This window comes from Sminthopsis crassicaudata, chromosome 3, assembly GCF_048593235.1.
Source record: "Sminthopsis crassicaudata isolate SCR6 chromosome 3, ASM4859323v1, whole genome shotgun sequence".
Taxonomy (NCBI): Eukaryota; Metazoa; Chordata; class Mammalia; order Dasyuromorphia; family Dasyuridae; genus Sminthopsis; species Sminthopsis crassicaudata.
Window position 1 is genome coordinate 529,350,333 of NC_133619.1, and position 17,545 is coordinate 529,367,877.

Here is a 17,545-nt window from a genome sequence, read left to right on the forward strand (position 1 = left end):
AGAAAGGCTTCTTATAGAAGGTGGAATTTTTTTTCCCGAGACTTCCAGGAAGAAAGGAGGCAGAGATAATAGAGACTATTTTAGACATAAGAATAATTAATTAAAATTCACAGATTGGGAGATGGAGTATCTTATACAAAAAAGAGTATGGGAGCCAGTGTTGTCAGATTAAAGAGCACATGGTGGGAAACTGTGTAATAAGTATAGAAAAAGTGATTGGAAGACAGGATGTGAAGGGCTTGAAATGCCAGAGGAATTTCCATTTGATCCTGGAGGTAATAAGGAGTCAATGAAGTTTATTGAGTGGGACAGTGTGTGTGTGTGTGTGTGTGTGTGTGTGTGTGTGTGTGAAAGAGAAAGAGAGGGAGGGAGAATGTAGAGTGCTGTTGTCTCCAGACGCTGCTGATCGCTCTCTGGGAGGAGATCTGCTGTGTCAACTCAAATCTCTCAGACAGATTCTTCTTTCTGTAGAGAACCATTGTCTCCAGGCAGTTGCTGTTAACTCTTGTCCAGAGAAGTGACTTCCCTTCCTGCAGAGAGCCCCGTCAAGCCTGATGTAGTGCAGAGTCTTCTCCTCTTTCTGGAGTGCTGTCCTCTTTTATCCTCCCAGAGAATGGGCGTGGGATAATGCAAGGGCTTCTGGGAGGAAGTACTCCAACCAATGAGCTTGCTCCTCTTAGAATCTGAGCCAGAGAACTATCAAGTCAACCTGAGTTCTCACCTTGTAATTGTCCAGACAACCTGAGTTCTCATCTAGTAATCCTAACAGGAGAAGAAGGGAGGGCATGGTCAGATCTGTGTTTTAGGAAGATTAATTTGACAATTGAGTGGAAAATGAATTAGAGTGGGGAGAGATGAGGCAGAAAGATCAACCAATAGACCATTGCAATATTCCAGAGATGAGGTGAAAAGGGCCTGAATTAGGTAGCAGTGTCAAAGGAGAAAAGGGTACATGAGTGATTTTGCAAAGATAAAATTGAAAGGGCTTGACAACATTGTATTGGGGTGGAGAGAGGGAGAAGTTAAGGATGATAGGAAAATTGTGAGACTGAATGACTGGGAGTATGGTAATATTTTTGACAGTAACAGGGAAGTTTGAAAGATTTTTTTGAAAGGGTTTGGGAGAAAGATAATAAATTTAGTTTTGGACATGTTGAGTTTAATGTGTCTATGGGGTATCTAGTTTGGCATGTCTGATTAGCATAAGTATATGTTTGGCAAATTAGGGTTAGATGTGCCACTCTGCTGCCTTATTACTGAAAATTCACTGTATAATTTGTACATACAATATACTTTCTTGGCTAAATTGTTTATTGCTAAAGATTAAGAAATCTTGAGCAAGAAATAAAAAATCAATAGTTACAGAGGTGTTTTTATCATTGCTGCTGACCAAAGTTGAAGGATTCATAAAAGAAAAAAATTTGAGAAATAAATAGCCAGATACAAAAATGGTGTCTAAACAATGGATTTGTAATTTTGAACTGCAGAGAAAAGTAAAAGAATTATGTGTTGTCAGCCAGTAATTGCATATATCCAATTAGGACCTAGAAAATCTATGCAAAAATTCTTTAATCCACAAAGAAGGGTGGGGAGAGAAAGCATATCAGTTACATATACTTTAGCAAGTAACATTGTATAGAGTGTAGGTATAGTGTAGGAAAAAGGACAGTGATAGATATTCATAGGAGACAATTTTGTAGGGAAGGAGACAGTAATAAAATCCAAAGTTTTAAATGTCTATCCCCAGATGAACTAGAAATCCTAATGCAGGGGGACAAAGCCAAGATGGCAGAGAAAAGGCAAAGATTTACCTGAGCTTTCCCAAATTCCCCTCCAAAACGTTTTAAAAGAATACCTCAAAATTCTGGATTCCAGGAGGGGCAAAAACTTAAAAAAGATGGGATGAAATAATTTTCCATCCCAAGAGAATTTAGAAAATCAGCAGGAAAAGACTATCTCATTGGGTTGAAAATAGAGTTTAAAGTAGCACGGGCAACATCTCAACAAGCCAGCAGGAGGCCTGGGTAGTAACTGATCTGGTGGCAGCAGCTTCTGGAACTCTCATCACACAGATAGTAAAGAGGTCAGACAACTGACTAGAAGGAGATTACAGGGATCCCTTTGTTAACACCAGGTGTAGGATTCATACATAGATCCAGGTTGCAGTTTTGGGTCTCAGGTGCAAGGTGAAGAGGAAAATGAGCACATCAGAGTTTGTGCCTACATTAGAACATAGGCCCCTGGTCATAATTCCAAGGCAGAAAACAGTGCTTTGTGGTCACTCACAGACAAAGGAGAAAGAGAGAGGTAAAATCACACCACCTTGGGAAAACTGAAAACTTATGAATTCCCAGAACTGCCTCTGAAAATAGCTTCACAAAAAACAAACAAACAAAAAAAAACACCCCTGTACCTCAGGAAAATGTCCCCTTCACCATGAGAGCCAAGCCCAACTTTAAACATAAAAGTCAAGAAAATTGAGTAAGCAACCAGTAAGAGAATCTTACCATGAAAGTTACTATGGTTGGACTTAACACCATACATCAAGACAAGATCAAAATGGGTCCATGATTTAGGCATAAAGAACGAGATCATAAATAAATTAGAGGAACATAGGATAGTTTACCTCTCAGACTTGTGAAGGAGGAAGGAATTTGTGACCAATGAAGAACTAGAGATCATTATTGATCACAAAATAGAAAAATTTGGTTATGTCAAATTAAAAAGCTTTTATACAAACAAAACTAATGCAAACAAGATTAGAAGGGAAGCAATAAACTGGGAAAACATTTTTACAGTCAAAGGTTCTGATAAAGGCCTCATTTCCAAACTATATAGAGAATTGACTCTAATTTATAAGAAATTAAGCCATTCTCCAATTGATAAATGGTCAAAGGATATAAACAGACAATTTTCAGATGATGAAATTGAAACTATTTCTACTCATATGAAAGAGTGTTCCAAATCACTATTGATCAGAGAAATGCAAATTAAGACAACTCTGACACACCTGTCAGATTGGCTAAGATGACAGGAAAAGATAGTGACGAATGTTGGAGGGAATGTGGGAAAAGTGGGACACTGATGCATTGTTGGTGGAGTTGTGAGCGAATCCAACCATTCTGGAAAGCAATCTGGAATTATGCCCCAAAAGTTATCAAACTGTGCATACCCTTTGATGCAGCAGTGCTACTCCTGGGCTTATATCCCAAAGAAATACTAAAGAAGGGAAAGGGACTTACTTGTATGTGCCAAAAAGTTTGTGGCAGCCCTTTTTGTAGTGGCTAGAAACTGGAAATTGCCCATCAATTGGAGAATGGTTGGATAAATTGTGGTTATGAATGTTATGGAATATTATTGTTTTATAAAAAATGACCAGCAGGATGAATACAGAGAGGCTTGGAGAGACTTACATGAACTGATTCTGAGTGAAATGAGCAGAACCAGGAGATCATTATACACTTCAATAACAATACTGCATGAGGATGTATTCTGATAGAAGTGGATATCTTCGACAAAGAGAAGATCCAATTCAGTTCCATTTGATCAATGATGGACAGAATTAGCTGGAACTGTAGAATTAGCTACACCCAGAGAAAGAACACTAGGAAATGAGTGTAAATTGTTTGCATTTTTGTTTTTCTTCCCAGGTTATTTTTACTTTCTAAATCCAATTTTTCTTGTGCAATAAGAGAACTGTTCAGATCTACACACATATATTGTGTCTAAGATATACTTTAACATGTTTAATATGTGTGAGACTGCCTGCCATCTAGGGGAGGGGATGGAGGGAGAGAAGGGAAAAGTCAGAACAGAAATGAATGCAAGGGACAATGTTGCAAAAATTACCCATGCATATGTTCTGTCAATAAGAAGCTATAATAAAAAAAAAAAGAAAAGTATACAATAAAGGGCTACCTGAGGGGGAAAAAGAAAGAAAGTTACTATAGTGACAGGGAAGAATAAAACAAACTTAAAAGAAAACAAAAAAGTCAAAACAACTAAACTTAAAACCTCAAAGAAAAAAATCTGTGACTCTCAGGCCCAAAAATAATTCCTGGAAGTATGCAAAAAGGATTTTTAAAAATCAAGAGTGGCTGAGGGAAAAATGGAGAAAAAAATAACAGTGATGCAAGAAAATAATGAAAAAAAAAAAAAATCAATGCCTTAAAAAACAGAATAGGGTAGCTAGGTGGTACAATGAATAATACACTGACCCTGAAATCAAGAGGACACTCGACACTTCCTAGCTGTATGAATGGGCAAATCATTTAACCCTGATTGCCTTGCAAAAACAAAAACTCAAAATAGGTTAAATGATAAAAAATAAGGCACAAAAATTCATTTAAGAAAACTTTTTTTAAAAAAGCAGAATAGGCCAAATAGAAAAAGATGTACAAAAATTCACTGAAGAGGACAATTCTTTAAAAAGTACAGTTGGATATATGGAGAAGTTGGTATAAAAGCTCACTGAAGAAAACTGTTTAAAAATTAGAATTGGGCAAGTAGAAACTAATGAGTCCATGAGATTTTAAGAAACAATAAAGCAAAATCAAAAGAAAAAAAAAAACCAGAATTAAATGTGAAATATTCCATTGTAAAAAAACCCAAAACAACAAAAAACTGACCTGAAAAACACTGAAAAGAAATAATTTTAAAATTATTGGACTACTTGAGAGCCATGTTTAAAAAAATCTTAGACATCATAGTATTAATGAAATTGCCTTGATAGTTTAGAAACAGGTGGTAAAATACAAATGGAAAAAATCTAACATCCCTCCAGAAAAAAATCCCACAATAAAAACTCTCAGGAATATTGTAACCAAATTGCAGATTTCTAAAATGAAGGAGAAAATATTGCAAGCTACCAGAAAGAAATATTTAATATATTGTGAAACTTCTGTATTAAAGTATGTAAAGCTTCTATATTAAAGTGTTGGAGAGTTTGGAATATGATATTATGGAGGGCAAAGGAGCTAGGATTACAATTAAGAATCACCTACCCAGCAAAACTAAGTATAATCTTTCAGAAGAAAAAAATAGATGGATAATGCATCATGACTATAGCTCCACAGTATTTAAATTGTTTCTTTTTAGTTGCTTATAGTACATTCTCCTTAATCTGGGGGTTTGGTATTTAACTATAATGTTAAATTCCTGTGAGTTTTCATCTTGGAATCTCAGAGTGATTTCTTTTTTACCTTCTAGTTCTAAAATTTTAGGGCAATTTTCTTTAAGAATTTTAATTTTTTTTTTTTTTTTTTTTTTTTTTTTTTTTTTTTGCAAGGCAGTTGGGATTAAGTGGCTTGCTCAGGCTCACACATCTAGGAAGTGTTACATGTCTGAGGCTAGATTTGAACTCAAGTCCTCCTAATTCCTGGGCCAATGTTCCATCCATTATTCTATCTAGGTACTCTCCTTAATCATTTCTTGAACAGTGTAGACTCTTTTTTTTTTTTTTTTTTTTTTTTTTTTAAATCACAATTTTCAGGTAGTCAAACAAGTCTTATATTACCTCTTCTTGTTTTTCAGGTTAGTTATTTTTCTAATGAGATGTTTCACATTATCTTCAATTTTTTTCATTCTTTTGATTTTGTTTTATTATTTCTTAGTGTCTCATGAAGTTATTTCTTTTGCCCAGTTCTAATTTTCTTCCATCAGCTTTTGGATCTTTTCCCAATTGGTTGTTTAAAAAAAATTTTTTTTTTTTTTGCATTGCTCTTTTTTTCCTAATTTTTCTTCAACCTCTCTTATTTAATTATAAAAACCTTTTCAAGAATTTTTTGAGGTTTGTAACCATTTTACATTTTCCTAAGAAGTAGAAGTAGCTTTTTTGACTTCACTATTTTCTTTTGAGTTTGAACCCAGCTATTCTCTATCATCTTAGTAGCTTGCTTAAAACAAAACAAAACAAAACAAAAAATCAGATTATTTCTTAGCTGTTAACTTTTCTATTAGAGTTGGGCTCCAGTCCAGAGGATGGGGGGATAATGTCTCAAGCTACAAGTTTCCCATGCTCTTATTTTCTGAACTCTATCTGGGGGCTTGATCTCAAGTACTCTTCTCTACCTAGGAGCCTCAACCAGGGTCTCCAGGAATGCTGTCACTGCAAATGCTCTTGATCCTTGCTGTCCTTCCCCTAACTGCAGGCTTCAACTTGGTTCTCTGTTCTATAACCAAAACCAGGGACTCCCACTCTCTTGCACATTATCACAACCAGCAAGTATTATGGCCTTTTGCCCCAATACTCATTAGTGTACTTGCTCTTCCTCACTTACAGCAACAGTCTGAGACTGAATCTGATCAGTTCACTAGGTGCTCCAGTTCCAGTGTCAGGAAAGGGCCTGTACATGGGGTTAAAGTTCCTGAAGCTGAGGTTGCTACTGTGATTGTTGTTTATTGATTAAATATTAGTATCTGCACTCTTAATCCATTCAGGCCAGACAGCCACCTCCAGCAATCAGATCTGTGCTAAGATTTTCCCAAATTGCCTTCAGCTGGACCAGTGCTTTATTCTGATTTCTAATTACTTCTGTTGTGCTAATGTTCATTTTGAGTTATTTAAATTGTTTGGGAGGGGGAGGAATTTTGGAAAGCTAGATAATTTTCTTCCTTATTCTGTCATCTTCCCAGAATTCTCTTATTTACAAAAAAACCTTTAACCATAATTTGGTAGTTTAAAGTAAAGATAGTACATTTCAGTTACAGTTTTTGTCTCTGGTTTATAATGCCATAAATTTATACAACCCAGAAAAAAATATTTCAATAGGTAGAGATAAAATAAGGGAATGTTCTAGGCATGAGAAGTGATCTGTGTGTGATAGAATCATTATTGGAGTTTCCCCTCTCCTAACCATATAGATTGGGCTAGTTTCTTCCCTGAAAGGTGGCAAAGTTGTCCCCAGGGCTGTGTTGACCTGGGACAACCTTGACTGTAACTTATATTATTTTTGTCATTGATTGTTAACTCATGTATGCATATATGAGTTCCACATAATATATACATATAAGTTCTTGAAGAAAATTTTTGTTCATATACATATATGGGTGTATATATACACATATACATACATATATGCAACTGCATATACACATATGTATATCTGTATCTAAAATACCTAAAAAATCTATCTAAAGTATCTTAAAATAAATCTTGCTCTGGATCTTTTGACAGAAGAAAGATGTATAAGGAGAAAATAAGCTGGATATAGATGTATATGTGTGTGTGTGTGTGTGTGTGTGTGTGTGTGTGTGTGTGTATATAATTTTTTAAATTCAGTTGTCTTTATAATCATTGTCATACTTAACAAATTGGACCTAAAATTTTTTCTCCTAAAATGCTATATTGGACTTTCAAATTTCCAAGTTCTTTTGTATGCCCATTTTTTGTTTCCAAGAAAATTAATTACAAAATAAATAACGCAATAATTATATAAGGACCTTGAAAATGCATAAATTACAAACAATTATAATTTTGATTATTGATCATGTCAAATTTTCACTTTGCATTTTTAAAAATATGAAGTCTCAGGAAGAATTATTAATGGACCAAATTCTACAATCAATATAAATATTCAGTATTTCATTATTTTCCGTATTCACTCACAGTTCATAGCACTGGGGATATTCTAGTCAAGAAGTTTTGTGTTAAAATTCATCTCAGACATTAGTTGTAGAACCCAGAATAAGTCACAACCTCTATCTGCCTCAGTTTCATTATCTATAAAATAAAAATAATAATAGCCTCTATCTCTCATGGTTGTTGTGAAGATCATATGAAATACTATATGTAAAACAATTTGCAGACCTTAAAGGGCTATATTAAGGGCAACTTTATTATCAGTGGCATCAATGAATTGACAGATTGCTAACTTTTGGGGCATAGTTCCAAATTGCTTTCTAGAATAGCTGGACCAGTTCAACAAACTAAGGTACAAACCAGTCCAGCTCAGAAAAATGGACACATTAAAGCTTCAAATTAATTCTGAATTGAGTAACTGTTGTTCTTACATCCTAGGTAAGATAGAAATACTTAATCAAAAAAGAGACAGAGACAGAGATAGGAGAGGGGGAGAAAGAGACAGAGAAGAGAAGAAAAAGAAAAGAAAAAGACAAAAAAATGTATGTGGAAGCACTTTGCAGACCATAAAGTGCTCTGTAAATGTGAAGTATCTTATTTTCATCTTTTCATTGTCATAATTATAGTTATGTCCATTTTACCAGAACTAATTTTTTTTTAATTAAAGCTTTTTATTTTTCAAAACATAATGTGTGGACAATTCAACATTAGCCCTTGCAAAACCTTGTGTTTCAATTCCCCTTCCCTTCCCCCACACCTTCCCCTAGATGGCAAGTAGTCCAATATAGGTTAAACATGATAGAAATATACGTTAAATTCAATATATGCATACATATTTATACAATTATCAGCCTGTACAAGAAAAATCAAGTCAAACTAGTAAAAAAAAAAAAAAAAAGAAAAAGAAAATGCAAGCAAACAACAACAAAAAGAGTGAGAATGCTATGTTGTGAACCATATTCAATTCCCACTGTCCTCTCTTTGGGTATAGATAGCTCTCTTCATAAGTGAACAACTGGAACAGGTCTGAATCATCTCATTTTTGAAGAGAGTCACATCCATCAGAACTGATAATCATGTAATCTTGTTGTTGCTGTGTATAATGATCTCCTGGTTCTGCTCATTTCACTTAGCATCAGTTCGTGTAAATCTCTCCAGGCCTTTATGAAATCATCCTGCTGGTCATTTTTTACAGAACAATAATATTCCATAACATTCATATACTATAATTTATTCAGCCATTCTCCAATCTATGGGCATCTATTCAGTTTCTAGTTTCTTATCACTACAAAGAGGCAAGAACATTTTTGCACATGTGGGTCCCTTTCCCTCCTTCAAGATCTCTTTGGGATAGAAGTCCAATAGAAATATTGCTGGGTCAAAGGGTATGCATAGTTTGATAACTTTTTGAGCATAGTTCCAAATTGCTCTGCAGAATGGTTGGATCTGTTTACAACTTTACCAACAATGTATTAGTGTCCCAGTTTTCCCACATCCCCTCCAAAATATGTCATTATCTTTTCCTGTCATCTTAGCCAATCTGAGAGGTATGTAGTGAAATCTGAGAGTTGTCTTAATTTGCATTTCTCTAATCAATAGTGATTTGGAGCACCTTTTCATATGACTAGAAATAGTTTCACTTTCATCATCTGAAAATAGTCTGTTCACATTCTTTGATCATTTATTAATTGGAGAATGCTTGAATTCTTATAAATTTAAGTCAGTTCTCTATATCATTTAGAAATAAGGCCTTTATCAGATCCTTTGAATATAAAAATGTTTTCCAAGTTTGTTGCTTTCCTTCTAATCTTGTCTGCATTAATTTTGTTTATACAAAAAAAACTTATTAACTTAATATAATCAAATGTGATCAATAATGTTCTCCAGTTCTTCTTTGCTCACAAATTCCTTCCTCCTCCACAGATCTGAGAGATAAACTATCCTATGTTCTTCTAATTTGTTTATAAGATCTTTATGTCTAGATCATGAACCCATTTCCATCTTATCTTGATTTACGGTGTTAGGTGTGGGTCAATGCTTCATTTCTGCCATACTAGTTTCCAATTTTCCTAGCAGTTTTTGTTAAATAGTGAATTCTTATCACTATTTAACAAAAATGCTGGGATCTTTGGGTTTGTCAAACACTAGATTACTATAATCATTAACTATTTTGTCCTGTGAACCTAACCTATTCCATTGATTGACTACTCTATTTCTTAGCTAGTATGGTTTTGGTGACCATATAGTTTTAAATATGGTACAGCTAGGCCACCTTCATTTACATTTTTCATTAATTCCCTTGAAATTCTTGACTTTTGTTCTTCTAGATGAATTTTGTTGTTATTTTTTCTAGGTTGGTAAAATAGTTTCTTGGGAGTTTGATTGGTATAACACCAAATAAATAGATTAATTTAGGTCATCTTTATTATATTCACTTGACCTATCCAAGAGCACTTGATATTTTTTCAATCATTTTGATCTGACTCTGTGTGAAAAGTGTTTTGTAGTTTTGCAGAGCTAGACTTTCATACTGATAGGACTAAAAATGAAGTCTTGGTGAGATAGTAACTACTTAGGCCATTTCCAAAGTTCACTAAAGAATTACTTTTCCATGAAGTTTTTGAGACCAGCTTAACTTATTTGTTATGGCTGTTTTTTTAAAAAATGATCTTAGAAATATGGTATAACTTATAATTGACTTTTTGATAATTTTGTCCTTTTGGGGCAGAATAGGTTGAAAGCCGGGATTAGTTAGTGTCAAGAAGACATGGGTTCATTGGTAGGTCCCCAAGAGATAATAAAAAGGAAAAAGGACCCACATGTACAAAAATATTTATAGCAGTTCTTTCTGTAGTGGGAAAAAATTTGGAAATTGAAAGGATGCCCATCACTTGGGGAAAGGCCCAAACAAATTGTGGTATATGAGTATAATGGAATACTATTGTGCTATAAGAAATGTTGGGCATGACATAAAGGGTGATACTATAAGCAAATCAGGAGAATAAAGGATAGTGTACCTCCCAGATCTGTAGCAAAAGAAAGAATTTGTGACCAACATTATAAAATGTAAAATGGAGAGATTAGATTAAATTAAATTTAAAAGTTTTTGCACAAACAAAACCAAGGTAGTCAAGATTAGAAGGGAGGTAGAAAGTGGGGGAAAAATTTTTACATCCAGTGTTTCTAATAAAGGCCTCATTTCTAAAATATACAGAATTGATTCAAGTTTATAAGAATACAAGCTATTTCCCAATTGATAGGTGGTCAAAGAATATGAACAGATAATCTTCAGATCAAGAAATTAAAGTTATTTCTAGCATTATGAAAAAAATGCTCTAAATCACTATTGATTAGAGAAATGCAAGACAACTGAGGTGTCATTTCATACCTCTCAAATTGACTAATATAACAGGAAATGATAATGATAAATGTTGGAGGGGATGTGGAAAAACTGGAACACTGATGTAGTTGGTGGAGTTGTGAATTGATCCAACCATTCTGCACAGCAATTTGAAACCATATTCAAAAGTTTGCTGTAGTACAGCCTGCGGACTCAGCAATTAATAGATGGTGGTGGTGATGGGGTACAATAAGCAAAGCCAATTTATTGTTAGATATACAGACTTTTATAGCCCAAAACCACATGATTAGCATATGAGGAAAAAATAGACTTGGTCAATGTACTCACATCCTCATGCTTATGGCAAGTTTCATGTTCTCATGAAATAAAACCCTGTAGTCAGACATTTGTGCAACAAATTTCAGGAACTTATGAAGGGTCATTGAAAAACTATGTTCTGGGAGATACTTGAGCTCAGCAAAAGTCTTTTGACCCAACACTAAACTCCTCCTGAACTCTCAACAAAGTGCTATCAAACTGTGCATATTCTTTGATCCAGCAATGTCTACTGAGTTTATATCCCAAAGAGATCATAAAAAAGGGAAAATGACCTACATGCGTAAAAATGGTTGATCAGCCCTTTCTGTAAAGGCAAGAAATAGGAAATTGAGTGGATGTCCTTCTGTTAGGGAATGGCTGACTAAGTTATAGTATATTAATGGAATGGAATATTATTGTTTTCTAAGAAATGATGAACAGGCTGATTTCAGAAAAAGCCTGGAAATACTTGCACTAATTGATGCTAACTGAAGTGAGCAAAACCATGAGAATATTGTACACAGCAACAAGAAGATTATGTGATGATCAGCTGTGATGTGTTTGGCTCTTTTTCAACAAAGAGGGGATTCAAAAAGTAATTTTAATAGATTTTTGATAGAAAGAGCCATCCACATCCAGAAAAAGAGCTATGGAGACCAAATATGCATCAAAGGATAGTATTTTTTCATTTGGTAGTTGTTGTTTGTTTGTGGGGTTTTTTCTCGTTTATTTTTTCTTTCACCTTTTGATCTAATTTTTTGTTGTGCACTATGACAAATGTGGAAATATGTTTAGAAGAACTGCACATGTTTAACCTGTATTAGATTGCTTATCGAGGAAAGAAGGAAGGAAAAAAAAAATTTGGAATGCTAGATTTTATAAAGATATTTGTTGAAAACTATTTTTGTAGATATTTGAAAAAACAAAAAGCTAATAAAAAAAGAAATTGTCAGGCAGATTTCAGAAAAACTTTGAAATGATTGTTTAATTAATAAAACATTAATTGCTGTTGAGTGAAGTGAAAATCAGGATGTACACAGTAGCAGTAATATCATGTGATAATCAATTATGATAGACTTAGCTTTTTCTCAGCAATACAATGATCCAAAATAATTTCAAGAGACTCATTATAGCAAATGCTATCCACATCCATTTTAAAAATTATGGAGACTGGAAGTACTTTTTTTTTCTTTCTCATGATTTTTCCCTTTTGTTCTTTTCTTTCACAACATGACTAATGTGGAAATATGTTTAACATGACTATACATGTATAAGTTATATCAGATTGTTTGCTGTCTTGGAGAAGGGATAAGTAAAGGGGTGAGAAAGAGAGAGAGAGAGAGAGAGAGAGAGAGAGAGAGAGAGAGAGAGAGAGAGAGAGAGAGAGAGAGAGAGAGAGAGAGAGAGAGAAATTTGGAATTCAAAATCTTATAAAAATGAATGTTGAAAACTATCTTTACATGTAATTGGAAAAAATAAGATGCTATTACTTAGGGGAAATTTGAAGAAAAAAAGTTCAAATCTAATTTCTAATAATTATTAGCTATGTGATTCTGAGCAATATACTGAATTTTTAAGTGCCTCAGCAAGCTTCCTAAGATTTATCTAAATTATAAACTGCTTGAAATCTGTTTTGGTAGAAGAAATTCCCAACATAGAACTTCATGATAGGGACAAAATCATAGATCCATTATATATTCAAATATTCTCAGTGGCAGTTGTGCCTACATAAGTATAACAATATATATGGCCATATTTTGCAAGATTTTAACTTGTAAATACCAGCATTAGCTACTCTAGCACTCACATATACACATATATACATACCAAACCGCACCAGATCTGTGGAGGCTAGAGCCAAATAGAGTAGCAAAGACTAGTTGGTTAATGAACAACAGCAAGCAAGAGAAGGATATTTAAGCATGAAAACTAGAAACTGAGAAATCACAGATGTTCTTGGAATTATTGAATCTTGTGGTTTTTCAGTGAAGCTCAGAAGCAGTTAGCATGGCCAGGACTTTCCATTCTTGTATAACATTGCAGCACCTGATTTGGATCACTTGATTATTTATTAGAAGGGAGGGGAATTTTAGTATATTAAACAGATGAAGGACCCTGATTTATTATTTCAGTTTCAGACTCAGCTTCCAAGTTAAGGTCTCCTGAAAAATAAGGAAGCTCCAACAAATCTGGGTGATTAGTATAGTCATTATAATAAAATGAATGAAACAAGGTGAATGACTGTCTTATAGGACAAAGACAAAAAATTCAAGTCAGAAATAAATGAAATCTGGATTCAATTAAATAATCAAAACCAGTGAATGAGTCCCTAACATGAGCTAGACTTTATAGAAGAAACAAAAATAAATAAGACAAAACTGAGGCTTTGAGGAATTTAAAATCATAAATATAAACAAAAATCTAATACAAATTTTTCTGACTAGGAGAGCTTGTGCAAAATGTGATTATGTGTGTAGCTGTGATTGAAAAGAACAACTATACTGAAAAGCAGTTGTTATTGGACCACATACATGGAATGATTGTTCTTTGATTTGCAGGAACACATCACTATTTTCATTTTTACTTTTTTTACACACAATACTGCTCCACTTCTATTGTATATTAAAGATAATTCTTTTGTGTATTGATAGTTCACAGCAGTGACGTCAGTAAATTTGGGATTCAGGCTTCTGGATTACACTGGGTGAACTGGATATATAAGGGAAATATTTGACAATGCTACACCCAAGCAGTTATATGATGGACTGAATTTGGACTGAAAAAAAAAAAAAACACTTAAAACAGAATGCCACAATAAAGTTATGAAATCACTCTGAAGTCATAATACTCTAATTGATTTTCTTCTGGCTGTGAATTCCCTTATGTCCTCTCATACACACTTCAAAACCTGTTTTTTTCACCCATTCTTTTCTCCTCTGTAGTCCTAAAGGGTGAGGTGGTTCTTTCCCAAGATAATCTCTCCTGATTTTTCTAGAACCTTGCTCCCTTAATCTCTTTCATCTTGATATCTCCTTATCAAACTCTTCAGCTCTGATTACAAACTTACTCTCATCTCTGCCAAACTGCTCTTACCAAGGTCACCAATGATCTCTTACATACCAAATTAAAAAGCTTTTTCTCAATCCTTATTTTCCTTGATCTTTCTGCAGCAATTGTTATTATTGATCCTGTTCTATACTTCTTGATAATACTCTCTTTTCCATTGGTTTCTATGACATTACTTCTTTCTACTCATATATATCTTACTTCTCAATTTAACCTTTAAATATAGAGGGGTTTGCTTCTCTCTCCACATTTTAGCCTCTCTGGGACTTTATCCAGTTCTATGCCTTCAAAGATCATGTCTGTGCAGATGATTTCCTCATCTATGATTTTCCCCATGTTTCCAGCTACTAGTTACACAGTAAAGATGTTTCCAAAACTATGCCTCATCATCCCATATATTCTGTCCTTTGTCTCATCTTCCCATTGTTATTATCACCTCCTTTTCAGTCACTTAAGCTCAAAATTCTCTCTCTTAAATCTCTCTCTCTCTTAACCTTCCACATCCAAGCAATTGCCAAGTCATCATTTCTATCTCCATAGTATCTGTTATAACTACTAACATTGCCACAACCCCACTTATATCGTTGTCACCTTGGTTCAATAGCTCATCAAAAGGACAAGTGAAATAACCTTCTTTCAAGTTGTGGTTAATGTAATGAAATATTATTATGCTACAAGAAATCATGAGCAGGCCAATTTTGGAAAAACTGATACATGAACTGATACAAAGTGAAATGAGCAGAATTAAGAGGATGTAATACCCAATAAGAGCAATATTGTATGATGACTGACTTAGTAATATATTGATCCAAGACAATCCCAAAGGATTTATGATGAAAAAAATGCTTTTTGCCTTCAGAGAAAGAACTGATATTGTCTGAAAAAATACCAAAAACATAATATTTTTCACCTTTTCTTTTTTTAAAATTCATTTTTTGCACAAAAATGACTATGTAAATATTTTATATGATTGCATATAACCTACATCTGACTGCTTAACATTTCAGGGAGAGAGGAAATGAGGGAGGAAGGGATAAAATTTGGAAATCAAAACAAAAAAAAAGAATGTTAAAAATGTTTTTACTTGAAATGAGGGTACCATAAAATATTATATTTTTTAAAAGTCCTCTATTTAGCTGTTTTCCCTATTTTCATTCTTCCCTTGACAAATCCATTCTTCTTATAGTTATTACTCCCTTGCTTGAAAACTTTTGATGATTTTCCATTGCCTATTACATAAAATACGAACTCCTTATATTCCTTAGGTAGGCATTTAAGGCTTTCAATAATTTCATTCCAAACTACTAATCCAGTTTTCCTTCTACTTTATACTCACTATATATTTCAATTTATTCTGTATTCTGGATAAAGAAAAACTATTAATCATTCTCCAATCTTGCTTTCTTCTATACCTGTATTTATATGGATGTTGCCTCATTCTTGGAATGCATATATATATATATATATATATATATATATATATATATAACATTTAACAAATGCTTGTTAACTGATTCTATTCTCTCCTAAAGCTTCTTTATTCTGGTTTCCAATATCATAATTCAATCAAAACTGCTAAATTATCACATCTAATGACTTTTTCTTGGTCCTCATCCTTTTCGATTTCTTTGAAAGCTTTGACATTGTTTATTACCTTCTTCCCCTGAATAGTTTGTCTTTAAGTTTTCTAGACACTGCTCTTTCCTTTCAGCCTATTTCTTAGTCTCCTTTGCTGAATTTTCTCTAGGTCATACCTACTAATTTTGAGTGTCTCACAAGTCTAGATCCTCTTTTTCTTTAACACTAACTTGGTTATTTCATCTGCTTTCATAGATTCAATTATCTCCATGTAGATGATTTATTTATTTATATTTATATAAATATATTTACATATTTATATAAATATATTTATATTTTTATATTCATATATATTATTCAGCCTTAACATCTCCTGAGCTTCATAATTTCTTCTTCTCAAACTGGATAATCCATAGGCATCTCAAAATCAACATTTCTAAAATGTAACTCATTATCTTTCTGCTAAAACCCTCCCTTCTTCAGAACTGCCCTTTTACTATTGAGGGTACCACCATCCTTCTGGAATTCCAGACTTACAATACTGGTGTCATACTCAATTCCTCACTTTCACCCACTCCACATATGCAATTTGTTTCCAGTTCTTAACATTTGTTCCTTCACAACATATAGTTGTGAAGTAGCATAACTCTCTTTGACTCCAGTCACATAGTTGCCACCCTAGTGCAAGCCCTTATAATATTCTATGATTGCATTTTATATTCTTCTGATCTCTCCTCCAGGCTTTACTCACTCCAGTCTATTTTCCATTCAACCACATTATCTTCCTAAAAATCAGGTCTCATTGGGTCATACCCCTACTCAGTAAATTCTAGTGGTTTCCTTTTCTAGATCCCTTTTTACACTTTACTCCCCCTTCTGGTACAATACAATAAAGTAATACCGGCCTTTTTGTTGTTTTTTCAAATATGATATCCACAAGTTCCAGAATGCTTTTTCACTATTTCCTATCCCTGGAACACTCCCCCTTCTCCTTGTCACCTCCTGGTTTCTTTTGCCTCTTCAGTAGAGATTCAACTGAAATAACATGTTGAGGAAGATGAATTTTCCTTCTCCCTTCTTCCTGCTTCCTCTTTACAATGCCTTCCCTAAGATTATCTTCCATTTATCCAGAATATTTCTTGTAGGTAAATATAACTGTTTCCATATTGTCTCTCCTATTAGAATAGGAACTCAAAGATGGAGATAGAATTTTGCCTTTCTTTTTATTCCCAGCACTTAGTGTCTGGCACTATTTGCAGACTAATGGCCTGAAGTCTTTTCTGGTTCTGACTCCCTTCCTCTATGCCTTTTCCCTCTACCACTCCCCCCAAATCAACATGATCTGCTGTTCCTGATTTTTAAAAAATTATCTGCATCTTTCCTTTGTTTTCATTTTATTTTACTTTTTATGATACTTAATTTCTGTTTTTATTTACTGTATTGTAAGCTCCTAGAAGGCAGTAACTGTGGTATTTTACATCTTTTTACACCTAGTGCCTGGCACAGTAGTTAGCATGTGAATGACTTTTAATAAATATTTCCTGAATTAGATTACATAATATTTTCAGTCATTCCATTATGCTTCCATTAAAAAAATCTGCCATCTACATATGCCACCATAAATAACATAAAATAGTCTTTTGACAAGATTTCTTCACATTCTT